The 14,676-nt window shown below is 36.0% G+C and overlaps 1 protein-coding gene across 1 annotated transcript in view; it reads right to left on the bottom strand.

Moving 5' to 3' along the window:
- LOC106465406 (alpha-catulin-like) overlaps nucleotides 1–14,676 on the bottom strand; it is a 153,644-nt gene that overhangs the window by 80,847 nt on the left and 58,121 nt on the right. The gene's annotated exons all lie outside the window — the stretch shown is intronic.

Genomic DNA, 14,676 nt, shown 5'->3' with positions numbered 1-14,676 from the left:
ATAAGGTCTCATAGATTAATTTACTCTAATTCTGCCTAAAAGAATTTCAAGTTTCGCGGCTGTTGAGGATTCCCTCTTGTTTCACTTCTTCCTCCCTACATGTATAACATTAAACTAAATTTGTTTGTTTCACTTTTCCTTACTATAATTGTAAGTATAAGATGAGCTTAAAACTAAATGTTTGTTTAACTTCTTCCTCACTACATGTGGGCCCGGCATGGCCAGGTGGTTAGGGCGCTCGACTCGCAATCTGAGGGTCGCGGTTCGAATCCCCGTCCCACCAAATATGCTCGCCCTTTCAGCCGTGGGGGCGTTATAATGTGACGGTCAAACTCACTATTCGTTGGTAAAAGTGTAGCCCAATAGTTGACGATGGGTGGTGATGACTAGCTGTCTTCCCTCTAGTTTTACACTGCTAAATTAGGGACGGCTAGCGCAGATAGCTCTCGTGTAGCTTTGCGCAAAATTCAAAACAAACAAACAAACACTACACGTGTGACATTAGTTTAAATATGTTTGTTTAATTTCTTCCTTACTACACTTGTAACGTTAGTTTAAACTAATTATTTTTTCTTAAGGTAGCATATACCCTTTACATAGTGTTATCTAGGATTTGGCCTTTTTATGAAAAAAAGCAAACATATCCATACTATGCTTTTTGTATGAAAATATATTGAAATAGGTACAAATACATTCTGGCACATGTGTAACATTATCACTGTGGCTAATTTGCCTATTATAAAAATACAGAAAGACAAAAGAAATGTTTTATGTTCTTGGTAACTTCTACAAACATGACGAATGCTCCTAAAAATCGGGCCAGACTTTGACGGGATATGAAAAAATATCTGAACTAAGGAAAACACTGAAAATTAATTCAAGATCAAATTACGGTGCTAATGAGTATGCCCTAAGTAGGACATATGCTACAGTGACTCGTTAATGGTCATTTAATAAAAACCAAACATCTTATCAACTTTATCTTAGTACAAACTATAGGTACACTAGTAATGCATATTTATGTGAATTGTGAAGTTTATAGCATCAACAGATCTGAAGTTATGAGTTAAAAATCCTTATGAGAATGTCAATTTTTCAGATTTTGAGAAAAATATCTTTGAAAATTTGGCGCAAAATTGTCACGTTAAGGGTCTTTGTATAGTTGACAAAAGTATACCATATCCTACAAATTGTGAAACTTACACCATTAATATGTTTCTGGGTATTAATAAGCTCCTGGAGCATAAATTTCACCCTCCTTGTATTTCTTAGATTCATCAAAATCTCTTTTTGACGTTTTGTCATAGCTATTTTACTCCTTTCATGGCAGCTTTGTTTTGTGCTTCAGATAACCTCTTCTTGTTTGCATTAGTAAAGAATTTGTTAGTGAAACTTCTGTCACTGATCTTAAGCAGCTCGAGTACCTTCCTCCTTGACTGTATTCCATCAATGAAAGTATTGATTGACCGCATCAGCAGCACTGACAAAAGCGTCCTTGGGGCAGCGATTCCGTATTATACGGTTCAGGGACTCATTAGCATTCTGAGCGATGCAGTATAAGCATGTTGTCAGGAGCTCATCACTAGATAACCTTTCATATATGGGCTTGATGGCTTTTATTACACTCTCTGGCATGGGATGTTTGTGTGAATATACTGAGCTGGTGACACCAAGTTTCTTCACCAGTAGGGCACAAGTGATGCTGAGGTGTGATGTCAGTTGCCCAAATTGCATTCCGCGTTCTTCCAGATCGCCTTTGTTTGAGCGCATAGCTCTTCCATACGGTCTTGACTCCTTCACTGTATGAAAGGATTTACTGTCGCCATTGCCATTCTACATTGTGTATCTGAGGCCTCTTTCCCTCTCAGATCTTTGAAATATCCTCACCATACCTAATGGTTTCATTGAAGGCGTGGAACCATCATAGTTTGCTAAGCAAACTCTGCGATGTTACTCTTTCTCCTTTGCTGTCCTGTTTTTATTTGAAGAGCAGGAGTGACAGTACCCACTCAGCGGTTCATAGTTTATGACTTTCCCAGATACACTTTAAAAAGAACAGTGACAACATCATGTAAGGAAGAGTAGCTTCGTTTCTGCCAGGTACCATCGCAGATGTTTCAGTAACTTTGCCATCTTTTGGCAAATCTTCAGCAGCTTTTTTTTCATCATTTCACTGGCAAATGTTTCATTGGTATTCAAAGCAGATGTGAAATGTTTGTTTCAAGATTTCTGTGTACTTGATTGGTTCATGTTCATAACACCACAAAACAATTCTTCGGCAGTTCTACCTTTCCTAATGCATAACATAACATACACAAATTGTTTGTTAGTAGAAACGAGTTCTTTCCCATTTTTCTACTTGTATGCCAAACTTTCTCATTATGACAGTTCATTCCTTTGGACACAAATTTTAAAGTAGCAGCAAGTCCACTTCTATTTGTCATTTCTAAGCTCAACTTTTCGCCAAACGAACAAAGGCAAAATTCATTCTTTACTTCTGATAGAATGTTCATATCAGCAAACATATTACCACTTTGGATACAATCTTGTGTAATCTGAGTCCCCTCAGAAGCATACAAATGTTCACATTTTCTCTTAGAACACTTTGTACCATGGAATGTTGTTCAGAAGTTGAAGTCGCAAAACTGGTACCTGCACTATGAGTGCCAACAACTTGTGGCAACTCAAGTGGTTCACTTGTACTGTTACTAAGCTTACCAGTCTTCTCTTCACTCAATTGTTTGTTCTGGTGAATCTGTTACCATGAAACTTTATCTTCTTTGATTTATGAGAACCATACTTTCTCTCCATTCTCAAATATTCAGGATTTACCACTTTTGACGGCAAGTTAGACCACAGGAAGTTGTAAAAGCACTTTGACAGTTCTGATTTCAAATGGTTGTCAGAATCATGAAAGTAACGATATGGTAAGGTTGTCAGTACCATGACAGAACTGATGTGATACGACTGTCAGAATGATGACAGCACTGATGTGATACAGCTCTTAGAATCATGACGGTACCGATGTGAGAAGGCTGTATGAATTATTACAGTACTGGTGGGACATAGCTGTCAGAATCATGACAGTAGCGATGTGATTCGTCTATCAGAATCATGAAAATATTGATATGATACGACTATCAGAACCATGAACTGATATGACGACTGTCAGAATCATGATTTGATAACTTCAAAATACTGAACTGACTTGACTGTCAACCTATAAGCTTACAGTAATAGTCAGAGCCCAAAATCTGCTGTTTGATCAAAAAACAACTTTCACTACATGAGTTCCTTTTAAGAAATCGTTTTAGCATCAGGAAACGTTTTCACTTTGACCATTTTCTGAGTAACTCACATAACAAGTCATCTATATCGTCAGCAAACATTTTTACTCAAGAGGTGGCAAAAGTTTTCCTTTTTTTTATTCACTTAGTGGGTGTGATATCATATTTTTTGGGAAAGGAAAGCGTGCTATACTCGTGTGTAAACCTCACATTCCTCCACATTTGTCTGGAAATCATTTCTGCCAGTGCAACACAGTTTGCTTTAGAAATTGTTCATTAAAGAAACAATTAATATGAAGTTTCGTGTTAGTGCAATGGTCAGTTGGAATTCTGTAAACAGATTCGCTTTCTTCTTAAGAGAAAGTAGAATAAACTTGTTTACTTATTTATAATTTAATTCTATTGTGAAACGGCAATACTTCTAGCTGTTACTCTGCATTTCACCATCCTGAGTAAACAATATTGGCAGATGTTTGCATACTTATATTTGACAATAAATATTTAGTAATCTGTCACCATTTCTGTCCATCAGCATCAAAGTGCTTAATTCTTTTCGTCTTTGTGACAACTGTAAGCAATATGAAATAGGATTTACATATCTAGCTCGGCGTTTCTCAAACTGAGGGTCCCGACTCAAAGGGGGTCGGAAGCCTATTGTAGGGTGGTCGCGAGATCATAAAAAATATTTTGTTTGTTTGCTCGATGTTAAGCAAAAAGCTACACAACAGGCTATCTGTGCTCTGCACACCACGGGTATCAAAACCCGGTTTCTAGCGTTGTAAGTCCGCAGACATACCGTTGTGCCACTGGGGGGGGGGCTTCGATAACGGATATTTAGGGTATGTACAGTAATTTGTTAACATTTTGGGTTTGTGAGGGGGGCCCACCAAAAAAGTTTGAGAACTCCTGATCTAATTCATATATGAGAACACCACGATATCAGTTTAAAACTATGATGTTTCTCATTGTGTGTTTCAGCTCTTAATGCCTGTTATATGTACATACATTGTTCCATAATCTGTCCAGCCATCTAATAGCATGGATGTTATTACGTTAAATTCTGATTTTCAATAAGTTATTTTGTGGTTTGAAAGAATCAACTGAAGAAGTTTGTAAAAATTGCATTTGGTGCATAATATAGTACTTTTTTGATACAATTTCATAGTAGGTCAAATCGGAAGGATATAGCAGTCTAAAACACATGCTATTTTATCAGGATATATATATTTCATCTATTTACACAAAACACAAAAATCTGTGTCTGTCTGTTTGTCCGTTATCTAACTACTCCTAGGTAGCTGGGTGACCCTCAACCAAACTTTATGGAATAATAGTTTGAAGCAAGGGTCTTGTTAATGGACTGATCACAACCCTTCCACCTCCATTATTGGTGTTATTGAATATTTATTATCTTTGACGTAAGTTAACGTTAACTATATTTGTGGATGGTGCCACGCCACTTTCTTACACCAAACCAAAAAAAAACTTTATCAAATTTTCTATAACACAACATGGTGGGAGGGCACACAAACGTCTTATATATCTCAGACAGTGCACTAGCATTCTCTGTGGCCGCCACTACTGCAGTAATACATAATCTCAGATGAAATTTATACTACAACAGACACCGTAACGCTGATATGAAGGGCCGTTTCTTGAGTTATATCCTCTTCCTACTTTGACCCGTGACCTTACAACTTCATCCCGTAAGACACTTCTGCGGCCAATGACCGTCAGTTAAGTAATCATGTGAAATAGTGTGGAAAAACGTTAAGAGCTGTATATTGAATATGGCTAACATAAAGCACACTTGTCGCCACTGTTTTGGCCGCTACCTCTTCGTACAAAGTCACCCTGACCATCGCACAGTGTATACCATATTTTAAGTATATACATAGTGAATTCTTAAAGCTTTTACAAAACTTTGGTGAGGAAATAATAAATACTGTAATAATATGTTCTAAATTAATTGTGTGAAAGTTAGAATTTCTGTGTTATTTATCAAAGCATCGACTCCCACATTTCACAACCCGGACAAAGGACGGGTACCTCAGTTGTTTGCTATAAAATCAGAAAATAACCGTATAGAGCTACAAATCAAGGTCTCTCAGTGAGTCTGTAATGAGTTTATACACTTACAACACTAAAATGCGGGGTTCGATTCCCCGCGGTGGACAGAAAGAAAATAGTCTATTGTTTAGCTTTGCGCTAAGACAAAATAACAAACAAAATATACTTGGACAACCATTAGATGTTTTATATGACCAGTGGATATTAGAATATAGGATATTTTTACAGTGTTGTTTACTAGGGTACACTGTTCTTGCTGCTTTCGAAAGTTATATTATTCCACTGGGTTGAAATAGTTCTGGACGGTTAATGCTGATTGACTGATATGTTAGAATATTATTTGGACTATGTGATCGGATCTTTCAGCAACTGTACACTTACTGGTTGAAATATAGAGGTTAACCTAGAACTGTATTGAACTTCAGCTATCATTGGCTGAGAACTTTCTGAAATAGAAATGATATTGGGTATTTACTGATAAAATATTCCATAGAAAGACTAAGAGCGTTGGAAAGCGAAGTTATGAAGTCATTGAGCTTTTGTGATATTGAATATACTTATCCGTTTTGAAACAGTGAAGTGAGGGTTCTTCATTAACATTTTGTTTCTAATCTAACAAAACAAAGCCACAGCTGGTCAAGGAAAACAAAGTTTTCTACTCGACATCAAAATAATATTAAAGGCTAAGTGATAGAACTGTTCAGATGAGTGTATGACTGTATTAAACCATTGTCCTACATGTTTTGTGAAGGAAAGAATTCAAGAGAAACATTAAGACAAAAACATTACTCTTCGTATTGTCACTCGGTTGGCTCTTGTTATTACAGGAGCGAATAAACTCTTGCTAAAAGAGTAAGAAAACACTTACTAAATTTTATGATGAAACTGACAGTATGAATAAGGAAGGCGGAAGTACTTCATAACTGTCCATCTTAAATGTAGTATGCCCGTGAAGTTTGTAAGTCAGTAATTTCAACAGTGTCAAAAGAGATGTTCCTCGCATAAACAGCATGAGCAAACAAGAGGTTAAACTCTCTGTCTTTTAGTCGAACACCATTCTATCTATTATTCCAGTAACTCCAACTTGAGGCATGTTTCTGGAACTTTTCTAGAATAGGAAGTGATGACATGAAAATCAGAATCAAGCAAACCCTCATATTTCCGTGGAATCTCATGGATGAATCAATATTTATAATGAACGGGTAATCAAGCCTATGGCAACCACTGCACTACACAGCCAGTCTTTTATTTGTTCACCAACATCGAAGGATCTCGAAACACTGTTACTAAGCTGGGACCATCAAACGTGTTATCTCTTGTGACAAATAATGGATCCAAGATAAAGACCAGTTGAGGAATGTTGATGAACAGATAATGGATCCAATCACGAGGGGAATGGTGATGAACAGATAATGGATTCAATGCGATGACCATTTGGGGAATGTTGATGAACAGATAATGGATCCAATACGAACACCACTTGGGAAACATTGATGAATAGATAATGGATCCAATATGAAGGAAGCTTTGGGGATGTTGATTAATGAGGATCACTTCCAATGCTATGTGTATGTGGCTAATACAATCCAACTACTTACAGGAGATATAAATAATTTGAAAGCATTTTCATCATTTCTGCTAAATTATTCAAAAACAAGCAAATGCCAGCTGCTGTTTTGAAACTCTCCTTTCCATCAGTGTCCAGTAAATTTTATGGCCTTAAGTGTCTCAAAACCTGTAATAAAGCTCTGCAGTCAGCTGCTGTGTAAGAGCAGTTCCCGACTGGTGGCAGCCTCTATGAAGACGCGAAACTGAAAATTGAACCAATCAATTAATATATTAAACAGAAGTTAGTTGTCTAAGTCATCAGATAACAACACACGAGGAAGTAGAAAGTACGATAAAACGTGCGGCATAGATATGTTTAATAATATTGTTAAGAGAAATGATTACATTAATGACAAGAGAGAGAAGTTGATATTATTATTTAGTGTCGGGGGAGTTATTGAAAATGGAGAAGTTTTCTTTGATACGAAGTTCGTAATCAGTGAATCCGGAGTGAAAAATGTTAGTTTTCTAGAAGTATGGGGTGGTTGTTATTCTCACTATGTAATGGATACAAGACTCTGGCGGATTAATTAGCTTATATCCGCTTCTAGCTGAAATTTTCATGTGCTCTTGTGCACGTGTTTGTAGGTGATGTGAAGTTTTACCAATATACGTAGCTTTACAGCTCCACAAGTGTATTTGTATACGACTCGCTCCCGTAATTAAAGATGTGTACAGTGTACCTATTATGGTCGATTCTGTCTTTTCTCTGTTTTGCAGCACAGCATCTGCTAAACTGGACCATGCACTCTAAAACAAATAAACAAAAACAACTGAAGATGTCTATGACTGGAGAGTTTGTTACTGTTTATCACAACTTCAAATTGATGAGAGAGATTGTAGAAGAAACCATGGCCCATTGTTTGTCCGATGTGAGATTCTCGAAACCAATAAAGAACAGGGAGCAGAAAAAAGAAACTCTGGCCCACTGTTTGTCTGATGTGAGATTCTTGAAACCGATAAAGAACAGGGAGCAGAAAAAAGAAACCCTGGCCCACTGTTCTCTGATGTGAAATTCTTGAAACCAATAAAGAACAGGAGCAGCCAAAAGAAACCATGGCCCACTGTTCGACTGATGTGAAATTCTTGAAACCAATAAAGAACAGGAGCAGCCAAAAGAAACCATGGCCCACTGTTCGACTGATGTAAAATTCTTGAAACCGATAAAGAAGAGGAGCAGCCAGAAGAAACCCTGACCAATTGTTCGTCTGATGTGCGATTCTTGAAACCGATAAAGAACAGGAGCAACAAGAAGAAACCCTGGCCCACTGTTCGTCTGATGTGAAATTCTTGAAACCAATAAATAACAGGAGCAGCAAGAAGAAACCCTGGCCTATTGTTCGTCTTACTATGATTATTAGTGAAGATGAAATTATGATTAAAAGTTCTTATGTTGAATTTCTAATTTAAAAAAATTGAGGTCTTAAAGTAGTGGTTCGGCATGGCCAGGCGGTTAGGGTCCTCGACTCATAATCTGCGGGTCGCGGGTTAGAATCCCCACCACATCAAACGTGCGCCCTTTCAGCCTTGGGGACGTTATAATGTGACGATCAATCCAACTATTCTTTGGTAAAAGAGTAGCCCCAAGAGTTGGCGGTGGGTGGTGATGACTAGCTGCCTTCCCTCTAGTCTTACACTGCTAAATTATGGACGGCTAGAGCAGATAGCCCTCGTGTAGCTTTGCGCGAAATTCATAACAAACCAAACCTGAGAGTAGTTGGCAACAGCACTAAAATATCTTAAGAAACTTTACAGTGTAAAAGGCTAAAAAAAAGCTTAAGTGTTGTTTTTAATACTAACTGATGGGTGTTTCATCATAGCAACTATTAAGTAACATTTAACTGTATTTGACAATATTTAACCATTAATTAACGGGCCAGTGTTTTACATGATCTGATAACAATGTTAAAAATACTGATCTGATAACAGTGTTAGAGTTATGATTTTAACATTGTAAGTCCGTACACTTACCGCTGTCCCACCGGGAGGCAACAACAACATTAAATTAAACTGGTCTAATTACACTAGATATGGATTAATTTCTGGTAGAAACCCAAACTTAACTTTAATTTAATCAGTTTTCTAACTATTAGGTCGTCAAGAAATTAATTTCGCTTTTTTTTTAGATGAAAAACCCAAACAACCTATATATCTCTGCATTGACAGTTCGCTATGGATTGAGGAGTTCGAAACGAATTACTCCTTTGATGTCCCAAAGCATCACTTTTTGCGGATGGAGTCCAGGTTGTGGGGTCGGAAGTGGTTTTTTGTCTAGGACTGAGCCATTGTTTTTGGCGTTTAATGTTCGCATAGAAAATCACCGGTGACAATTCTGTCCAAAAATGGTGCACGCGCATTACGCGCCAGAAGAGACATAGCAATGGTCACACGTTGAAACGATGATCATCGGAAAGTTCGTGAGGCACCCAAACACCTTCTTTAAGGAGTTTTCCCATATTCCTTAGATGTTTACGTATTGTTTCATGAAAGACATGCAATTTCAGGGCCATTTCACGAGTGTGTTGCCTTGGGTGAGACTCAACAAGCGTCTTCAGAGCATCAATATCAATTCCAACATGTCGGTCCCTGCCATCACAATTTTTAAGGCTAAAGTCACCTGAACGAAATTTGCTGAACCATCATTGATACTTACGAACGTTCAAAACATTTCCATAAACTTCTTTGACATTCTTTGTGGCTACAGAGGCGTTGTTTCCCTTCTTGTATTCAAACAGCATTACATACCGAATGTGTGTCTCGTCATGTGACATCACTATAAGAGATTAAAGTATACTAAACTTTACACATTATATAGGCTACATTAAGGTGACGTTTAGATTGTTCGTTTAACTATTATATGTAATGTACGTTTTTTGGGTGGTGGTTAATGAAAGTGTTCCAAAACGCGACATTAATTTCTTGACGACCTAATATGATACTTCCGTCACAGATGCAGTAAAATTGGTGTTAAACGCAAAGCTATTCAATGGGCTAGTTGTGTTCCCACCGGAGATACCGAAACCCTGTTTTTAATGTTACAAGCCCTCAGAATAGTCGCTGAGCCACTGGCAAGGGGGACAAATTTTTCTAGATATGTCGCCAGACTTACAGAGATAGTACTACATTATGTGTTTGGCTTGGTACTGTTACAGTTATGACGTAATAACTGGGTCACAGATTTTAGGTAGCACCACTTACAATTGATATGAGAATTGGTACACTTAAGTTACTATAATAGACCTGTAAAACGAAAAATAGTTTCTTAACCACCACTCAAAGACATCAGAAGGTCACCTTGATATTTCTACATGGAGCGCATTTAATAAAAAATTTAATAACAATAAAATAGTTGTCGTTTCTTTATTTCATCAATTCAGAAACAAACAAACAGACTTGATACTTGGTAGAATTATACCTTCGTCCAATACGCCCAGATGCCTTTTTCTTTTTCTGTTTATTTTTTTTATTTAGGCCTTTTTAAGGATTTTATGAAGTCAAAGGTAAAACAACCCAAAAGTGTATATTTTGGGGTTCCTGTGCGGTCATATTTACAGCAATCACGATGAAAATTGGCACATGCGAACTACACCCTGACATAAAAAAATTGGATTTACCTTTGTGAGTCTTTTAAGGGGGTCAGAGCTCCCAAACATGCATAATTTTGGAGTTTTGGGTCAATTTACACGGGATTTGATACAAAGATACTTTTTTACAGGTCCTAATCAGAAAAATAGAGGAAAGCACAATTTGGGGTTTACGTGAATTATTCACGTGTAGGTTAACGAACTTACATGAGATTTGTAATATAACGGTGATATAAACGGTTTCTTATTTTTCAATTTTTGTTGGGATTACGTGACGGATACACGTTGCATTCGCGAATGTTGGCCTCTTTAATTTCATTTCGTGTTCGCTACATTAGATGATCACATTTTTACAGCTTAAATGTTTGAAACTTACTATGTTTTATATTTTACAGTTTATATATCGCTTAGTTTATAACCACCTGGTTTTCTATCTTATTGTCTCAACAAATTTATTGTAATGAGCATGACGTAAACATACATTTTTATCTCACGTCAGTCAGCAACCACCTAGCTAATCAAAACTTTGAAATTTGTGAAGGTATTGTAAACTCATTTAAGCTGTGTTCTCAGCAACCATACACGACAAACTAAATTACACTGCTTGTTTTACTTGAATGATCAATATAACCCAATTATGGGTGTCTACACACAAATCAATGTTGATAACCATGAGAATGTTTTGTCGTTAATCACGAGTATGCCCTTCAAAACTTGCCCTGACATCTAGTGGGCTACATTCAAACAACTCAGTTGCATTACAACTACAATATATGTTGAATCCTGGCATGCCCTGGACTCACAATCTGCAGGTTGTGGGTTCGAATCCCATCACCAAACATGCTCGCCCTTTCAGTCATGGAACCAGTATAACGTGACGTCAATACCACTATTTTTTGGTAAAAGTGTAGCCCCAGAATTGGCGTGGATGATGTTGACTAACTGCCTTCCCTCTAGTCTATCACTTCAACGACAGGAACGGCTAGAGCACATAGTCGTCGAATAGCTTTTCGCAAAATTCAAAAACCAAGAAAAACTGGCTAAAATATAAATATTTTATTGAAAATTCTTATCTCTATTTTTCCTCCCAGTGTCGCAGCAGTAAGTCTGAAGGCTTATAACGCTAAAACTCGGGTTTCGATACCCGTGCTAGGCACAGCACAGATAGCCCATTATGTAGCTGTGCGCTTAACTATAAACAAAGAAGCAAACATCTCTGTTTTAATGTAACTAGAAATATAATTACACTTTCACGTCCGCTGATCTAAATTTAATAAAAGTAAATTATTAATTCCCAGGATAATTACTCTAATGCGTAAGATTTCACTAAAATCATTCAGTTTGATTGTGGTACAGCTTGTTCTCATACTTCATGATTCGTTATTATTATGTATGCTCTTTGTAGCTTAAACTGGGAATTAAATGCTGCATTACGAGACAAGTAAGTTAGTGTTCTAAGTGTTATTAACACAATATAAAAGTTAATCACCAGAAAAGTCCTACATCACATTGCAAAACAAGATATTTTCTCATTCCTAAAGGATGTGAATTCTTTTCTAGACTCCACAGATCATAAGCCTCGATGTACCGGAATAAATATCTATAGAACAAAAATATTATGTTGTTATCTCTTTTTTTTTATCCTTTATTAGAAAACTTGGTAGTTTCTGTTTATAAAAATGTTACAGTAAAAGGAATACTACATTACAAACATTGAGCTCACTTAGATCCTTTTTAAACTTTGTTCCTGCTTGTTATCTGCAGCAGCGGGGTCTTTCGTGAGTGTTTTCTGAAATAATAACGTGCTGTCGATTATTTCAAGTAATTATTGGGGACGGATTTCGAAAGTTCAGACACCACAATCAATCAATTTGATTATTTCAGTTCGAAAGCTGTCTTCCAAAAACATATCTTTTTTATAGTTTTTATTAAAGAAACGTATATATATATATACATTAATCAATGCTACAATAAACGTTTGTATATAGTTATAATGTGTTAACCGATCTTGATACAATTCAGTCCTGACATTTCAGACCACAATTCAAACTTACACTAACCTCAACTTAGGACGAGTCTGGTCAACCTACCTATGCAAGAACACATGTGTACGAACTGAGTAAGAAACTAACAAAATATCCCACAATTATATATGGTAAAATCTTACGCAATCTCCTAACTTTGAAAGAAACAGGGGGAAATTTGCGACGGATGTACCCTAAGGGTATTCTTATTATCAACAATAAGTAAAACATTCAAACGTTTCATATACAAAGGAATAAGATATTAGCGAATACAGATATTGGAAGTACAAATGTATTAACAAATTTAAGGCGTATAAAACAAACTAGCCAGCAACATTCTGCCAACCTTTATGGCCCAGGATAAGAAAGTGAAATGATTTTGAAGGGGGCAGTGCTTCTATATATCCTGCTGAGGCTACAGGCCTGGAGGAGAGATCCCTGATCTCTAACAGAATGGTAGATAAGCACGCTCCGTCAACTTCATGGCCTCAGACTTGTGTGGACAATAAAGCAAAAGGCTAGACTATCGTTCTGGTTAGGCGTAGTTCTTGACCGCTAATGATCGACCTGGTCCTTGGTGCCCCCCTTGCGCCAGGTAGCGGCATTGTACTACTTATGGTATATATAAACTACATGTATTATTACGTAAACACATACATTACACATATTTTTCGGTAAACATATATATTATTCTCCAACTATGATCCATTACACCACATAATTTTGCAAAATACTTATTTTTCAGTTGCATTCTTAACACCATTTACGACATTTAAAAACATGATATTAACAAATATTATGAAAATATTTGATGTACTGCATACAATTTTTGAGCTATTGCACTTACATCTTAATACTACTTGTTTATATCATATAACATGAAATCACTTTAAAATTAAATGGATATCGTTCACTAAGATCAAATGGATATGATTCACTACGATTAAATGGATATGGTTCACTACGATTAACTGTGTATGGTTCATTAATATTAACTGTGTATGGTTCAGTAATATTAGATGGATATGATTCACTACGATTAACTGTGTATGGTTCAGTAATATTAAATAGACATGGTTCACTAAGATTAAATAGATATGGTTCATTACGATTAACTGTGTATGGTTCAGTAATATTAAATAGATATGGTTCACTACGATTAACTGTGTATGGTTCAATAATATTAAATGGATATGGTTCACTAAGATTAAATAGATATGGTTCATTACGATTAACTGTGTATGGTTCAGTAATATTTTAGTGAACTTTATACATTTAATATTATTGAACCATGCACAGTTAATCGTAGTGAACCATATCCATTTAATATTAGTGAACCATACACAGTTAATCGTAGTGAACCATATCCATTTAATATTATTGAACCATACACAGTTGATTAAATAGATATGGTTCATTACGATTAACTGTGTATGGTTCAGTAATATTAAATGGATATGGTTCACTAAGTTTAAATAGATATGGTTCACTAGGATTAACTGTGTATGGTTCAGTAATATTAAACAGATATGGTTCACTACGATTAACTGTGTGTGTGGTTCAATAATATTAACTGTGTATGGTTCAATAATATTAACTGTGTATGGTTCAATAATATTAAATGGATATGGTTCACTACGATTAACTGTGTATGGTTCAATAATATTAAATGGATATGGTTCACTACGATTAACTGTGTATGGTTCAATAATATTAAATGGATATGGTTCACTACGATTAACTGTGTATGGTTCAGTAATATTAACTGTGTATGGTTCAATAATATTAAATGGATATGGTTCACTACGATTAACTGTGTATGGTTCAATAATGTTAAATAGATATGGTTCACTACGATTAACTATGTATGGTTCAATAATATTAAATGTATAAAGTTCACTACGATTAACTGTGTATGGTTCAATAATATTAAATGTATAAAGTTCACTACGATTAACTGTGTATGGTTCAATAATATTAAATGGATATGGTTCACTATGATTAACTGTGCATGGTTCAATAATATTAAATGTATAAAGTTCACTACGATTAACTGTGTATGGTTCAGTAATATTAAACAGATATGGTTCACTACGATTAACT

Source organism: Limulus polyphemus, unplaced genomic scaffold, assembly GCF_000517525.1.
Source record: "Limulus polyphemus unplaced genomic scaffold, Limulus_polyphemus-2.1.2 Scaffold1933, whole genome shotgun sequence".
Lineage (NCBI taxonomy): Eukaryota > Metazoa > Arthropoda > Merostomata > Xiphosura > Limulidae > Limulus > Limulus polyphemus.
The sequence above is the reverse complement of the archived record's forward strand: the minus strand, read 5'-3'. Positions and strand labels throughout refer to the sequence as shown.